General features: G+C 46.7%; 1 protein-coding gene across 2 annotated transcripts in view; it reads right to left on the bottom strand.

Moving 5' to 3' along the window:
- Positions 1–15,703, bottom strand: part of LOC128142171 (opsin-5-like) — a 42,594-nt gene that overhangs the window by 12,993 nt on the left and 13,898 nt on the right. The window contains exons 1-2 of one of the 2 annotated variants that reach the window (XM_052788042.1): positions 3,894–14,392; positions 2,917–3,088 (exon numbers count right to left, since the gene is read on the bottom strand). The gene's annotated coding sequence lies outside the window, so the exon portion shown is untranslated. Of the gene's footprint in view, positions 1–2,916; positions 14,393–15,703 lie in introns of those variants that run through there. The other variant, XM_052788034.1, reaches the window with a different exon arrangement.

The following is a 15,703-nucleotide window of genomic DNA, read 5'->3' as shown; positions in this document are numbered from 1 at the left end:
ACATGCACACCACCTCTCCAAGATGCTTTAGCAAAGCATACGTGTATTAAGAACATGGAGCCTGGGAAAAAGGAGGGACTGTGGTCACACAGCTGCACTGATGACGAGACAGGGCAAGGCCCAGCATAAACAGTCTGGAAGGAATTGTTCCTGCTCCTCAGCGTGCATGCACACACGCAGCAAAGGAAAGAGAGAACTGGCAAAGCTTGCAGGACTTTATTTCCTTCAGATCCCTGGCAGGTCTCCATCCTGCAATACATCAGGGGAGCTACAAGTGTCCTGTGAGATCAAGCTGGCAAAAAGTAACAATAATCCAGGGGAGAGGAACTTCTATTTCTGACATATTACTTGGGATAGGCCTTATTTTTATGGTTGTGCTTGAGCTATTTGTAAAGCACACATCTCTCACTGTAATACAGAAAATTATAAAAAAGCATCTCTTGCACTGATAGATACGCTGATGTCATTGACACACGGACAGTAAATCAGTTTTATAGAAATATGGAGAGCTATCATTTTTGTGTCTGAAAGTAAATCATAAACTAGATCCTGTAAACTTATTGTACCTATGTGCACTGCACAGGCAAGTGAAGCTAGGATCAGTACAAAAACTACCGCAAAAATCTCAGACTTTCCCCTGCTGCTTTCTCTAGGGGCTTGTAAAGCCTTCCCCCCCAGATGAATTAGAAGGTGGTGCACTTGTCTGAGCTCCTCTGTGAGAGGGATGTTGGGACCTCTTCACACCTGGCCCCAAGAGGTGCTTACATGGTCTTTACCCTTGTGGAAACAAGACAGTGAGTAACCTGCTTCCCTGCCAATTCACAAACCTGTTCTGGTTCTGCTTGCCTGCTGGAAACCTGCGCAAAGGTCTTCCTTTCTCGGAGTTGCTCCCTCAGGTGAGCGTGCGACAGAGGGGGAAGCTTGCACAACCCTCCCCCTCTGCTGTCATGTTTAGTGGAGAGTCACAAGCTGCAGAAGCATCAGTGCAGGTACTAAACACATTCACACTCACTTCTGACAGAAACAGCTGCTGGAGTTTTCTTCCAACTCAAAAACATTTCAAAAACGTGACTATGCTCAATCAAGACTAAATCTGTAACTCCTCTGGGAGGGACTTCAGATGAGAATGTCTCATCAGGGGCTATCCAGCCAGCACAATGCAGCCCTTTGAAATCAAACTGCTTGGCCACGTAGTCTTTGGGCATACAAAGCTGCTGTTCAATTTGATTTAAGCTCCATTGCTCAGACTCTGTTCTGAGAAGAGACAGACTGTGAAAGCTCCTTTCCCCTCAATTTAATCAGACTTCAAAATGAGATGAAGTTTTCCAAGCAGCTGCTGCCACAGGTACGTTACCAGGAAACCCTCGTATTCTGCATCCCAGACCCTATTCTTGTGTCCGCAGGAAGAATCAAACATAAACCTACATTCCATGTCCACATCTGGCACCTGTGAGGACACTGGCATGGTTGGACTGGCCTGATCACATGCACTCTGTCTACCTGAAAAAACATACATTTTATTTTGTGTGATTGTTGGTTTTGCCCTTTTCCTCTCCAGACATGGACAGCTACTTTTCTTCAGCCAACATGCAACAAAGCCAGAGCCTTTCTTGGGCAGGAGGAGGAAACCTGATGAGCCTCAAAACTCCGCTGACCTCCAGTCTCTTTCAACGGTAAATAGCGTGAATCGATTTCTGAAATTCCTAGCACAGGGGAAGCTTAGATACTGCTGCCTGCCTAGCAAATAAAGCAAGCCTTAAAAAGTCCTAGAAGAGCAAAAGAGCATAGCTGAGTGACTGCTCACTACGTGAGGGACAGACTGCAGTGCAAGGAAAGGCAGTCCTCAGTCCCCTACCCGAAATCGCTTTGGAGATTACAGAGTTTTTGTGTGCCAGGGCTGCTTTCCACCTCCCCATTAGCCACCCAGGACTCTTGCAAACCCCTTAGAGAGGGGGTGCGACCCCACGCACACGCACACCCTAAAGCTCTCAGTGAGCTGTGTCACTCACACACACGCACCAGTGCCCACGGCTGCCCAGGCGGGGAGCAGAGGTCGTAGCCTGGGCTGGCACTGCCTGTCCCCCACGCCCACCCTGGGGCTGTGCTCCTTCACCCCCCCGGGGGAGCGTGTCTCCCGCAGCCCCGGGGACACAGCTAGAGGGGCTGGGCTCCCTGCCCTCCTGCACCTCGGGACACCCACGGGGACCGTGTCCTCCCCACTCCCAGGGTCGGGGACGCTCGGGGGCACCGCGTCCCTCCCGGGGATGCCCGGGGCCGCCCCTCCCCCGCGGCCGGACCCCCCCCTTACCTTTTCCGCAGAAGCCCCCCCCGGCGCAGCCCGCTCCGCTCTCCGTCGCCAAAAACTTGCCGGGGCTCCCGCGGCAGCTCCGCGGGACGGCGGCGGGGAGCGCAGGTTCCGCGCCCGCGGGAGCGCGGCGGCTGCCACCGCGGCTCAGCACCGGCGGCCGCGGACAGCTCCGCTCCAGCCGCGCCCCGCCCGCGCCGGGCTCTGCCCTGCCCTGCCCTGCCTGCACCGGCCTCTGCCTGCACCGGGCTCTGCCCTGCCCTCGGCGCTGCGCACGGTCCCCGGGCTGGGGAGGCCGGGGGACGCAGTCGCCACAGCCGGGGCAGCTCCTGTGCTGCAGGGCTGGCACGGCCAGCTCAGCCCGGGGCACCCGCCTTCCCCTGCAATCTGCTCCCCACCAGGCACTCAGCCCAGGCACCGTCCTCCCCAGCCACACATCCCCACCAACGGGCCTCGGAGCCGCTGTTTTTGTAGCCAGAGAAACTGAGGCACGGAGAGCGTAAGTTTAAAGCAGCACGCCGTGGCCTCAGCATCCCCAGGCTCACTTTTCCCTCCCCTTGGCCACCTCCTCTCACCCCCCCGCATGGGGGGCAGGCTGGTAATTCACTCACCTCTCCCTGAAGATCTGGCGGGCCACCTGGCATGACCCCATGCTGCACCGTGAGGTGCTCCAAGGACATGTTCCAGAGTGACAGAGGAGACGAGGAGGTGGGGATCGCTATGCCGAGGCTGTTGCCAATCAGAGCTGGGTTTTGTTTTCCACCCAAATCGCTTGACCTGCCTCTGCTTGGCAAAACACAAGTCATGACCATCACTTACCCATGCATTTTGTTAATTCTCTCCACACCGAGAGCTTTCCCTTGGTTGCCAGTTAGAAATGGGAACAGTATCAAAAATCCTAGTGCTCATTTTTAGAGCTCCAAATATTGTCAGGACTGCTGGTCAGCTTGCATTCGGGTGCTTAAATTTGCTTCAGAAAGGAACCCTGAAGCTGGAGAAATGGACAGCAATAGCACAGCAATAGCCTTACGTACTCTACGTGCTTTGGAAAGAGCCTTCATGAGAAACTTTTATGGACTAAACAGCTATGTAAATAGATACATACTGAGATTATTATAAACTGAAAGTTAGTTGTTGTTTGTGTTCCAGAAACACAAAGGCCTCAGCCAAGTTTGAGGCCCCGTTGTGCAGTCCCCTCCACGTGGCCAGAGTTAACCCAAAGAGCCTGACATCCATCAGGCAACATGCCCCATTTTCTCCCTTTCACCTGGGATGGACCTGAGACGTGACATTCAGTGACACGCCAAGGGACACAGAGAGTCCTCAGCAGAGTCATAAGCACAAATAGGAGCAGCAGCACTTTCCACTCCACACCGTGCTACACACAGGGACTGCAAATAGTTACTAAACTGTGGCCATGTTTGCACAACTGCATTATTTTTTTAGCAGTTTCCTTGGGAAACAGACCTCCATCTCAGTCTGTCTTTCCACAGCAACACTGCTCCTCCCCAGTAGCACTTCATTCATCTGCCATTCTCACCCAGATTTGGAAGAGGGATTGAAGTCTTTGAGATAATTTAGTTCCCACCTGGTTTGTGCAGTAGGGAAAGATCCCAGGATCTGGCTGAGAAGGTGAGAAAGCTCAGCGGAGATGCCATGGGGCAGGCAGCTGATCAAGCAGCACCCACAGACACCTGCTTGCTGCCTTCCTTCTTGTCTGCAAGAGATTTCTCGAGAGAGATGGAGGAGACGGGGTTACAGAGGTGACGAGACAGAAAGCCAAACCTGCAGGAAACTAGACTTCATAAGGTCAGCTGTTCATGGAACAGCTTTTTTTCTTAAAGCCTAAGCACATGGTGAGCCCTGCTTAAACCCAGACCTACCACACTCTTTCAACATTGCTTTTTTTATGGCAATGGTCAAGGCACAGAGCAAGTCTTTAAAGGAGCACTTTTGATCTGGGATTTAACCAACAGGTTGGTTTCTAGAAATCAAAATTGACCTGAAGCATAATTCCTTGCTGTGAATCCTAGGGAATTTGGTATAGCCTTTGTTATCTCAAGCATCTAATTTTGTTTTCTAAGTTCTCCCTTCTTCTTCCTCCCTCTCCCCTCCACAACAGAAAGAAAGAATACTTGAGCTATAAGTCCCCCAAAGGAACAAGAGCCCAATTGACAGAAAATGACCACAGGATGCTGGCAGCATTACAAAGACAACAGAAGAGGTATGTCAAACCTACACAATGTCACCTGTCCCAGAAGTAATATTTCTGGCTGCCAGCCAGGAGAGTCTAAAGTGGAAAAGACTTGCCAAGCAGGTTACAGCCTGTGATTAGGCAGGCAACTCAGAGAACCCTGTTCCCCTTTCAACACCAACATTAATCACAGCATTGAGACTGTAATTCTGTTTCATTTTTCTCTGTCTCTCCCTCTCTGCCCCGCGGGCCACAGGCAAAGGCTAACCAGAAGTTTTTGATTCCTCTTTGGCCACCTCCTGAAGAGACCTACTCGAGTTCAATCTCAAGACTGTAAGTCCTTAGTTTTGCTCCCAATCCATTGGAGCCCATTTGCACCAGCTGAGGTGGCTTTGTACAGCAGATCTGGTTGGTTTAAGGTCTTGGTTCCAGCTATGCCTCCAAAAGACACCAGGGTTTAACTCTCTAAATGCCTGTTTAATCCTGTTCTCCTGTCAAGAACAGCTTCCCTGTTGGAAGATACTTTCTCCAGATGCTTTTGTAAGTCTGTGCTAATCAAATCAAACAAGCTTTTTCATGTAATTAAACATTTAGGTTTTTAAGCATACAAATGCAGAATTTGCAGCATAATTGCAGAAAACTGAGGGGAATGGCAGTGAGCACAGGGATGGGGGAAATCCCCTGCTCACTGGTGAGCCAGGAGGACACTGCAGAAGCTGGTATGACCTCCCCTTTAACAATGCCAGCCACCAGACCTAGGAGCAAGCATTCCAGATTCCACCTTTGAAACGAAGCTTATGGGCTCTTTTTCTTACAAAGAACTTGAAAGTGAAAACAAAAACCTGAGAATTACTGTGGCTCTTCAAAATGGGTATCTGGGTTCTCCTTTAGCCAAGGGAAGCTGGTGGGGAACAAAATGCACATCCACACACGTGTGCACATGCTACATCTTCCTGTCCAGAGGAAACCAGTAAGTCGTGTTATAGCCAAAGAACAACACGGCTCACCTCCTAAAGCTTTCAACCAGCTCTCCACACAGTGACAAAAATCTACAAAAGTTGCCTTGTTTTGCAGCTGCACCAATGAAACATTATATTCGCTGCTGCTCGCTCAGGCTTTCAGCCTTTCAGGGCAGGTTGTTGCTTTCTCAGCATGCTGCTCTCCCGCTGTGGGGCCAGCTCTCCTGCTCCCCAGCTGGCCCAGCAAGGATGCGAGTATCACTTTTGCACCAGGTGAAGAAGGGACAGTGCAGCCCAGCTGCTACCCATCAGAGGTGCTTTGCAGCGCTGTGCCCTTGCCCAGCCTCAGCTCAGCATTTCTGCAGTCCAGATGGTGGGAAGTAACCTGAAACTCATATCCCTCTGCCTTTTAGAAACTACCAGCTCGCCACCAGATACGGGACCCTTTCCTGGGAGCATCCCATTAAAATGCTGGCAGCGCAACTCTGATAGTGTTGGAGATGAGGAGATGAGACTTTGAGAACCACTGCTCTGGCTGCGTTTGGACTTCTTTCCCTGTGGTTCTGCCCCTGTGCTGGAAGACATTGACTGCAAGAATTTGTAAGCATACCAGTGCGTTCAGTCATTTAAACTACATAATTGTGCACCCAATTTGTATGTGCAAATACTACAACCTTTTCCATGCAAACTGGGCATTTTGACACACAAGCATTCATTATGGAGATGTATGTTTACAGTTAATTTACTTGTGTAATAACTGTACATGGAAAATAGACACACAGCCGTGCCTCTCTTCTGCGTATCAACCTTGATGCTGAATACTGCCCCAGCGGCAACCTCCGGCTGGGAATTCTCATCTTTACTGCAGTATGTGCTTTGCGAGAGTGAGCAGGGAAAGCTGTTTTTAAGAGGCCAAGGACAAGAGGATACACGGCTGTGGGCGGTGCTGCCAATGTTGTCAGGTGCTCAGTTCTCTGTATGTTTCTTCCATCTCTGACCATTTTTCTGCGTTGATGGTGAAATGAAAAAGCATTCCTTGGGGTACCAAAGGGACATGGCAGAGCATCTGTTTTCTGCGACAAAGGAGGAGGGATGCTGCTGCCCAGCAAAAGATAGCAAGCCAGCTCATCAGATCTGTAAGGAACTAATTTCAGTAAAGATAAGACAAACAAACATCAACTGGGGATAGGGAATATCCTGGGAAAACAGTGGAAGTTCCCCAGTACCAGGAGACTAAAATGATTCAAAGGGGGAAAAAAAGAAGACAGATTGGCGTGGTGGAGAGTTAATTCCCATGCTTGCTCTGCTGTGGAACAGGTATCTGAGAGACCACCCAGCTACAGCATCACTGGAAGAAAATTCCAGCGTAATATATAAGATATTCTAATTGCTACATCTAATTATGAGGAAGAGTAAATCACCATGAAAATATTATCTGTCAAACAGAGTATAAACACGAAATTGACAATCAAACTGAGAGCTGTCATCCATCTTCAGAGGTTGCTGCTGTGTATAAAAAGACACTGCTTGTATTCGTGAAGTAGAAGAGTGCTTCTGGAGTTATTGTAAAGTCCTATTAATCCGATAAGTCTTTAAATATTTACATAAACTTGATCCAAAAATGAAAACTTTGTCAAGTATATTTTCTCAAACTGAAGACCAGTAGGAGCCTGCATTATCAAACTGGATTTTGCAAAGGCAGCTGGAGAGATATTTATAACAGTGCTTTGTGAAACATCTGGTACTAATCTAACTAAAGAATTTTTAATTAGCCATTAATTTCCTCAATAACACAAAAGTCTAGACCACCTGCCATGACCACAGACAGGTCTAACTAAACCAGGGACCCTAAGAAGGCAGCATGATCTGTGCACCTTGCCCTTAAAGCTCAAATTTTTATACCCTTATTCATATCTTGCTCTTCCTCCATCAAAGGCCATGTAAACAAAGTAAAATGGAGTCACTGTCACGCAGGGATGATGCCTTCAACCAGACCCGAGCTACATGCCCACCAAGTGCCCCTAGGGCCTCACCCTTACCATTTTCAGTGAGCAACTCGTAGCAATAGCCAACCTCAGCCTGGAATTCAGCCCAGGCTCAGGAGGCCCCAGCCGGCTCCTTGGGTCGATGCTGACGACGAGCATGAACATCTGCTGTACAGCGGCCAAACCAGCCTGCATCCCACGGCAAGATGGTTGTGTTGGCGCTAGCAACAGGTTTGAGAGTGAGCTGTAGACAGACAGGCTCCTTTACGGGCTGTACTTCTCAGAGAGTGAATCAAGCAGCCCCTCCAATTGGTGATGGTTGCTTTAATGACCAAGGCTGAGATTTTGGCTTCTGCCTTTTGAACAGAAAGCTCTGTGGATGTGCTACATGCATTCACAAGCTGCTTCAGCTATATAAAAATGCTATTAGGCTTTTCCTTGTTACTGATCCATAGCCAAGGCAGCAAGTGCCAGTTTTATCACACAGACCTCCTACCTTCCCAAACTGTTATTGGTCCTTTTGATGTATCTATCTATTTTGTTTTTAAGAAATGAAGGGCTGATGGAGTTCAGATTTCCATTTAGGATTTTTACAGCACTACAGCTGGGAGGTCATTTGTGAATTTATTGGATTTTATTGCTTTGGTGGTACAAATGTTTTATTTTAAAATTAAATTAAGTTATCTGGTATCCTCTGTGAGCACTTCCATCATTGATAAAAGCACTGACGGACTCAGAGGCAGGATGGACTCTACATCATTGCAGTCAGTCATGAGACTGAGACTATCCTGAAATCCATGGAATTCCAGGGTCTGAGGAATTTTGTAAGTGACCTGCTCCTGATTAGTAATGGCATTTAATTCCTCCCTAATGATCTCCTTGGCTCAAGTTGGGTCTTGAATCACAATTTTCTGCCCTCAGTCTTAAGCAGTGGTGTTTCTCTTCCTTTTTATGAAAACAGACATGGTTACACCCATTTTAAAGGTCTCTGGCAATGGCAGTACTGAATACAGTATCAACACAGATAATTATTCAGGCAAAATGTCCATGAAACCTGTATTGTTGGCAGATAATGTTGCTTACAAATAGCTACTCCTGCTTACATGAGGGACCTTTACAGGCAATGAAAGGTGCAGCCTACACCTTGAACTTAAGCCCATACAACAATTCTAATCACACGTTTCAGTTTTAAAAAGGGACAGGCATTTCTACAAGAAAACTGTAAGGAGACAACACTTATTTAATTATAATACTTACTAACATCCAGGAATGTCAGAAAGTCAGGTATTGAGCAGCACATGAAAATATCATTCCCATTCAGCATAAAATTCTGGAGTTTGAACATTAACATCATTTTAACACACTGAACATTGATGTCAGGAGTAGATAAATGTGCATATATATCACTTGCACATACCATGGCAGCAGTGGCACTTCTAAATGTCCAGTGAAACACTTCATTTCCATTCCAATGACTTCTAGGAACAAAGTCTTACAGAAACCCCTCAAATGAGAAGACCCTTAGCGCAAAGCCAAGAAAGAAGAAATTCTACCACACTTGAACCATTTCTTTGCAAAGTCGGGTGTTTCTGTTTCAGCTAGAAGAAGGTTTATAACGAAACACGAGGCTCGGACTGGAGGGGCTGACATACAGGAGTATGCTGCTTCCTGCAGCCTCTGCTGCAGTGACATTCATGTCCAGCAGAGAAACAGAGCAGTCATGGATGGGATTGCCTTAAATCACTACAACTAGATTTTCCAGAGCTTTCAATTGATGCCCTTGGTAACTCAGACTAGCCCCTGGCTGGCACACACAGATGTTAACTGGACCATGGCCAGTGACCCTGTACTGGCAGCAATAGATTTGCTTCCAGCATTAGGACTCTCAGTTTCCTTGGTCACCTCTGGTTGCCTCAGTTTCCCTCTCGGAAGAAAGCAGATTGCAGGGATATTGTGAGGTATAAATTAAATTTGCAAAACATGTTGACATCACTAGCTAGAGATCTGTTCTGAATGTCTAATTTTTATTTATCATAGCCTAAACAGAAAATCAGTCAGCAACACACAAATTAAAATTGAACCATTAGAGGAGCCTGCAAGAGAAGCGATGTTTAGCTTTTTCATTAAGTAGCAGTGACAGATACAGATTGGGAACATGTTCCATAGCATGAACATGAAGCCCAGCTGCAGCCTGAGGCATAGCAAAGCCTGGAAGAACCACAGTCATCTGTATGCAAATGACAGAGTTGTCCTCAGAAACATGAATCAATGACAGTACATGTGTGCAGAGATTTGGAAGCACATTGCTCAATCTCCTACAAAGAGGATGGGAATATTTTTCTCTCTTGTACACCTAGTTTGTTCCTGCCGAATAAAGTGGCACGTACTTCAAATTGCTCTCATCAATAATCAAGCTGGGAGAGGCAAAAATAAAATGACATGGAGCAGGGATCCAGGGCTCAAGTGGCAAAACAGCTCTAAGGATATTATGCTCAAAACACATGATCTCAAAACTATTCATGAGAGAGAGAGGCTTGAATAATTACTCCTGTTGGTTGGGGAAGATGGAGACTCTGGGGGTGGCCTTGCCCTTCATGGTGTTTCAAACATGAGTCCTTTCCATCATCTCCCAAGCAGGTGAGCAGCAGGGTAATGGGATGGAGAGGAGGAATTAAAGCTGTTATGCCCCACAGTCATTCACAGGTGAAGAGGGAGGCTCAGGGAGACAGCACAAGGATGCAAAGCGAACACGTGCAGGAGCAGGCAGCCCAGGCAGGCCACTACAGCACGTCAGCAGGAGATGGAAATTCAAACTCCTGTGTGAAAGGGCACACAGCCACAAATCTGAGAGTGACTAGAAATAGCACAGCCCCATGAAAGGGTCTCACCACCAGGACAGGGGTGGTCACGAGGAATACGAGTCAGCCAGCTGCGCTGCGATGCCCAAGCCAAATGCTGCTGCGTTCTGCATTGTCAGGGAGGTGAAAGGAGCCTCATCCTTCACTCAAATGAAAAATTAGTCCATGGATGTATTCATGGGACAAGGGAGTGCAGAGACAATTGGGAGGAAACTATCTCAATACTCGCCTGCCTGGATTAATGACTCAGAAAACTGTCCAAACAGCTGTGTCCGATACCGAGGATATCTGCAGGCAGCAAAAGGCTCAATACCAGATGCAAACACTATCTCCACTGTGCAGCCCAGCGCTAGCGGCTGGAGGAAGGGGAGTTCCCTAAGAAACAGCTCTATTTTGAGCATGAGGGGCAGCAACCAAACAGCCACGGGTGGGGTAGAAAGGTCTCGATGTGCAGATGGGCACACTTACCCACTTTGCCAGTCACGTATAGAGCACAACACTGCACAGTATCAAAACCAAAGGGTGAATCTTGCATTTCATCCTTGCTAGGGATTCGCTTCTGCCCTTGTTTGGTGTTCTCCATACACTGCCATCAGCACAACTGCAGCTCAAATCATTTTGAGCTAATGGAGAAGCTTCAGGTGGGAGCTGAAGGAAACAGTAACCCTTAGGAGGACTTGCTCCCCTGTCAGCATTTTGTATGAGCGAAAAAGGCCACGTGAGACTAAACAAGCCACTCTAAACAATTATTTACCTATTCACACACTGTTCCTGTGGTGCAACCAAAGTAAACGTCTATACTGATCAAACACAAAGAAAACGTGGCTGGCAGCAGGCTAATGACCTACCCACTGTGAGACAGCCAGCTTAGACCTCTGAAAGTCCCAGCTCCTAGATGCCTCTTGCAGTCTCTAGACAACTTGCATCCTTAAAACACCCTGTCTCAAAGGACAGTAAAAAGTTGTTTATTTTTCAAGGCACAGAAGTACACAGAGATCAGATGGTGGGCAACACTGCCCACCAGCCAAAGCCAAATTCCCAGCCAAAGTCAAGGTGGAGCTTTCATTTCTGAAGCTATACAAGCACAGAAAACATTGTCTTGACATTGATTTCCCTCATAATTCTCAGAGTTAGAGTTTGCACTCCATCGGGTTCCCGCTAACATTTATCACCTCCAGAGAAGTATTGGATAAACCCTTTTTCTAGCATTCCTCAGCCTGTGTTGGGAACTCATTTCCCCAAACAAGGACATTTCTCCCAGCCGCCTTCTTCCAGCCTTTGTATTGTCCTGCCCATTGCATGGCAAGCTACAGACCTTGCTACGCACATCTGCAGAAACAGCTCCAAGCTCTGCTACTGAACTGTTCTGTAACTTCAGGCAAGTGACTGAAACTCTGCCTTGTTACCTCCATCATGCAACACTGACAATGCAGCTTTTGCAGCTCTTGGGGTGATCTGAAGATTTGGTGGCCACAACTGAGATGAAGAGTTAGTTAGGTCAGTACAAATCCTCACTCGCGCTTCCTTACATTAGAGATAAAACCTTTCACTGACAGAGCTGGTATTTAATTCCTTGTGAAAACCCTACTATTAAACCCATTTACTGGTAAGCACTCAACAATACTGACATGACTTGCCTGCAGCCCATGACTGGCCTGGGAATACGAAACCCCAAAACTGCCAGCACAGTGATGTTTTAGTCAGGTGTGCCACAGGAAATTTTAAAGTAATATCTGCAGCTGCCAGGCAAAATTCATTTGGGACAATCAACAAAAAGATTCTGAAAGAAATTTATAGTCTTCAGTAAGTGACAGACCAATATCTCACAGAATTATCAAGTATATTATAAGGAAAGGTCTATAAAAATAAGCAGTGTTAAGAGGATCATTTGTGAAGGAATACAGCCCATGAAGGACAACTTGGGGATTACTTCAGCTAAAACCAGGGATCTACAAGTAGATTAATTTTAAATACAATGGAAAACACAGAACTGATCCACTAAAAAAGCATGGAACTGAAGAGAGAGCTTTGGATTCTGCTCAAGTGGCTGTTTTATGCCCCTTACAGAAAGGCTCAAAGGGACTAAACACAACAGATACAAAGTCAGTCACTTCCCAGCTCCCTGCATGAGCAGGGCATCTTAGTGAAGCATTATCATCCCCACTTGGCAGAAAATTTGTGAAGACCAGTTGAGAGGTCTCCAAGCCAGCCAGCTGCAGCTAAAGTGTTGCATACTACCACTCTTGGCTTCCACTCAGACCACAAGAGCATTTAATTTTAGAGAGCAAACAGAGAGCAGAGAATAAAAGTGCTATTTTCAGTTGCATTCCTAAAGCAGACAGTGTCCTAATCTTTAGAAAAGCCAGAGCTACAACATAATCAATGAGGTCAAAGATATTTCCCTAAAAGCATGCTCCTAACATTTGACCTCCATAACAGCAGATTGAAAGGTAAGTTCTCTTTCAAGATAGGCTTGGTGAGACTCATAAAGACAAAGAAGATCATCATAAATAGGCACAGAAGAAAATTCTGAAGCAAAATTGCCTGAACATAGACCGAGGTTCTCTGTAAAGCCTCTCTCGGTACCCCACAATTATTTGGCTAGAGCAGGGATATACCAAAACAGTCACAGTACACCATACTAATGAAATTAATCTGGAAAGCATTATTTCCAGTTCCATTGCTCTCCCTTTTGGCAAATCATGTCATCTCGCTGGACCTGTTTCCCCACCTGCAAACAGCATTAACAGTATTTATTTTGCACACAGTGTGGTATGAGATTCTGCGTATTAGCTGTCTGTGCATGGCTCCGAAATCTGCATGCAATGAGTTTTTCAGCATGCCAGTCACATTTGCTCCTTTGGTATCTCCCGGGCACATTTTGTACCTACTAATCCTACCCATCAGTCTGTTATGCCTCGCTGTGCCAAGTGTCTTACAGATGTCTGTGTCCATCGCTTCCTGTGTGCGACTGCTCACTGCATCATCACCTTAAAAGCAGGGGCAGGGAGAAACCCCACTACATTTGCCTGACAAGATTTAGCCACACTGGCTGATTTTTATCGACTCATATTTCTCCCACTGCTTTGTGTTCTCATCTCATTTTATCGTCATTAGATTCTTACCTAGCCTGAGATCAGACTCACTGGCCTATAATTTCCTGAGTACGCCTGTGCTGAAGAGGCAGCTTAGCATCATTGCAAGTGGGTTAGGGACGGATTTGAAGGGTAACATTTTGTGAGAAACAACGCTAGGTGATAGCATTCATTTAAGACAGATCTATGCTACAAGCTACACATGCTGTTGCCCAACTTCCTACCATCTGTACACCAAACTTTCAGCTTTATGTTAAATAGACATTAATCCCATGCTTGTATACTTAGATGGAGGCATGAGATAACACATATGTTGCTCTTGAGATGCACTTCACCCCCACCTCACAATTTGTGCTTGTGTCTGTAATGGAAATATATATTAAAATATATGTTTCTGTTCTTGTATTTGGCTTTTCAATGCCACCCACAATTCCCAATGCCTGCATATTCCGGCTTCTCACATCCCACTTGTCCGCTGTGCTTTGAATGCTGCCTGCTACTTAAAGTCCAGCTGGCCAGAGTTTAACCCTTAACTTTCAAGATCGTCTCCCAGGCTCTCCCTAAATCAGCCCCGTTCAGCTCCACAGACCCAGGCAGGATACCGCAAAGCACCCCCGGGAGCACTCTGGGGGCTGGATCCCACCCGATGTCAGCACCACCAGGAGGAAACAGCCCGCACAGTAACCAGGGTTCTCCTCTGCCACCTTCCCCTGCTGTGAAGAGCTCATCTCACCCCTTGCCATAGTTTCTCAGCAGTCAAACTTTAGTGAAGAGACCGAAGCAGAGGGGGATGAGGCAAACATCTGTGGAGCAACAAGCTGAAGGTCCTGGAGCAGGCTCTAATGCTGGGAGTCAAGGGTTAGCACATGCCTCGGAGTTACTTTCCTAGGATCAGACAAAAGCCTGGAAAGCAAAGGGCACAAAACCCAAACATAAGTAGGTAGCACTCAGACCAGCTAAGAACCCTCTGCAGAGACTGTAGTTATCCCAGTCACAACAGGGGATACCTGATCATCGCCTTTAAACATCAGTACAGAGAAAACTCTTCCAGCTCATGGCTATTTCATAGCAATGATAAGGGCTGAGCTGTGGGATGGTGCAAAGGGTCTATGTGTTTCATGAAGTTATCTCAAAGGGAACAGATGTGCTGAGATCAAAGAGCACCTACTAGCTCAGCCATTCCTTGTGTCCTTCAGCTGTGGTGTCTCCTTTATGCCACATACCTGCCTGCTTTTCCCAACAAAACTGAAAAGATTGGCACACTTTAGGATCCTATGATATATTCAATGCATTAGGCCTGTAAGTCTCATTTTCTGCAAAATCTCTGCAAGCATGCAGACAGATCCATTAACATTCACCATGTCTCACATTTGCATTGCAAAGTAGAACTGGTCCACCCAGCACTGGCAGACCAGTGCATGCCTCATGGCCTTCAACACATGCACACACAGGAGCAGAATCCTGCTGGCACTAACGTGCATTGGTGCCAAGAATTTGGGTTTTGTCCAAGAAAGGAAAAATTTAGTATTTTAAAATCCTCTTGGGTCTGTCACTGCACTAAACTATTCTGCAAGGCTCTCTGTTTCATTAACAACTCCAAAGGCTGATTTTCTCAATACTTTTCCAGAGGTCACCAAGGGAGCATGGGTCTCAGTTACACAAGGATGCAGTACATCATGCTTCAGTGTGCAGATGACACATGGCCATACGACAAATCAAGTCCATCCCAACATAAGCAAATTAAGCGTATGGAAATCTGTGTGCTGTAGCTTTGTCAGTCTTCACATATGTGAAATGACCTGACAAGAAATATAACCTCTGTAGTGGTGAATAAGGCATCATCCTTAGGAATTATGGACTAGATTCTCAACCGGCATAAATCAAACGCAGCTCTAAGCGACACCAAAGGAACAACACATAGCAGCTGACAAAGGTTTGTAACATGAAATCAAAGAAAGAGGCTAACACATAATCAGAAAACTGGTTACTGTTCAATCGCCCTCCTTCCAAGCCACATATCACACACAGATGCCCCAAATGCCATCTCCTCTGTTCTTTGAAAGCCACATACATCTGTTCTTCCCAGCCCTACCTGCTCCTCCCAGAACTGAACCTTAGCTACTAGTTTGACAAAAACACTGCAAGGTACCCTTCTCCTTGGCATACAGCTTCTGCTAATTCGTATCTTAACAAGCTACAAAGAATCAGTAACTTCTTGCTCTAAACATCATGGAAAGACAGGAGAACTCAAATCAACCCCTCCTAGCAAGAGCTCTGTGTATTTCCTAGCCCTGAGAGCAGCACTGC

The sequence above is a fragment of the Harpia harpyja genome, chromosome 1 (assembly GCF_026419915.1).
Source record: "Harpia harpyja isolate bHarHar1 chromosome 1, bHarHar1 primary haplotype, whole genome shotgun sequence".
Taxonomy (NCBI): Eukaryota; Metazoa; Chordata; class Aves; order Accipitriformes; family Accipitridae; genus Harpia; species Harpia harpyja.
This window is presented reverse-complemented; position numbering and strand designations above follow the sequence as displayed.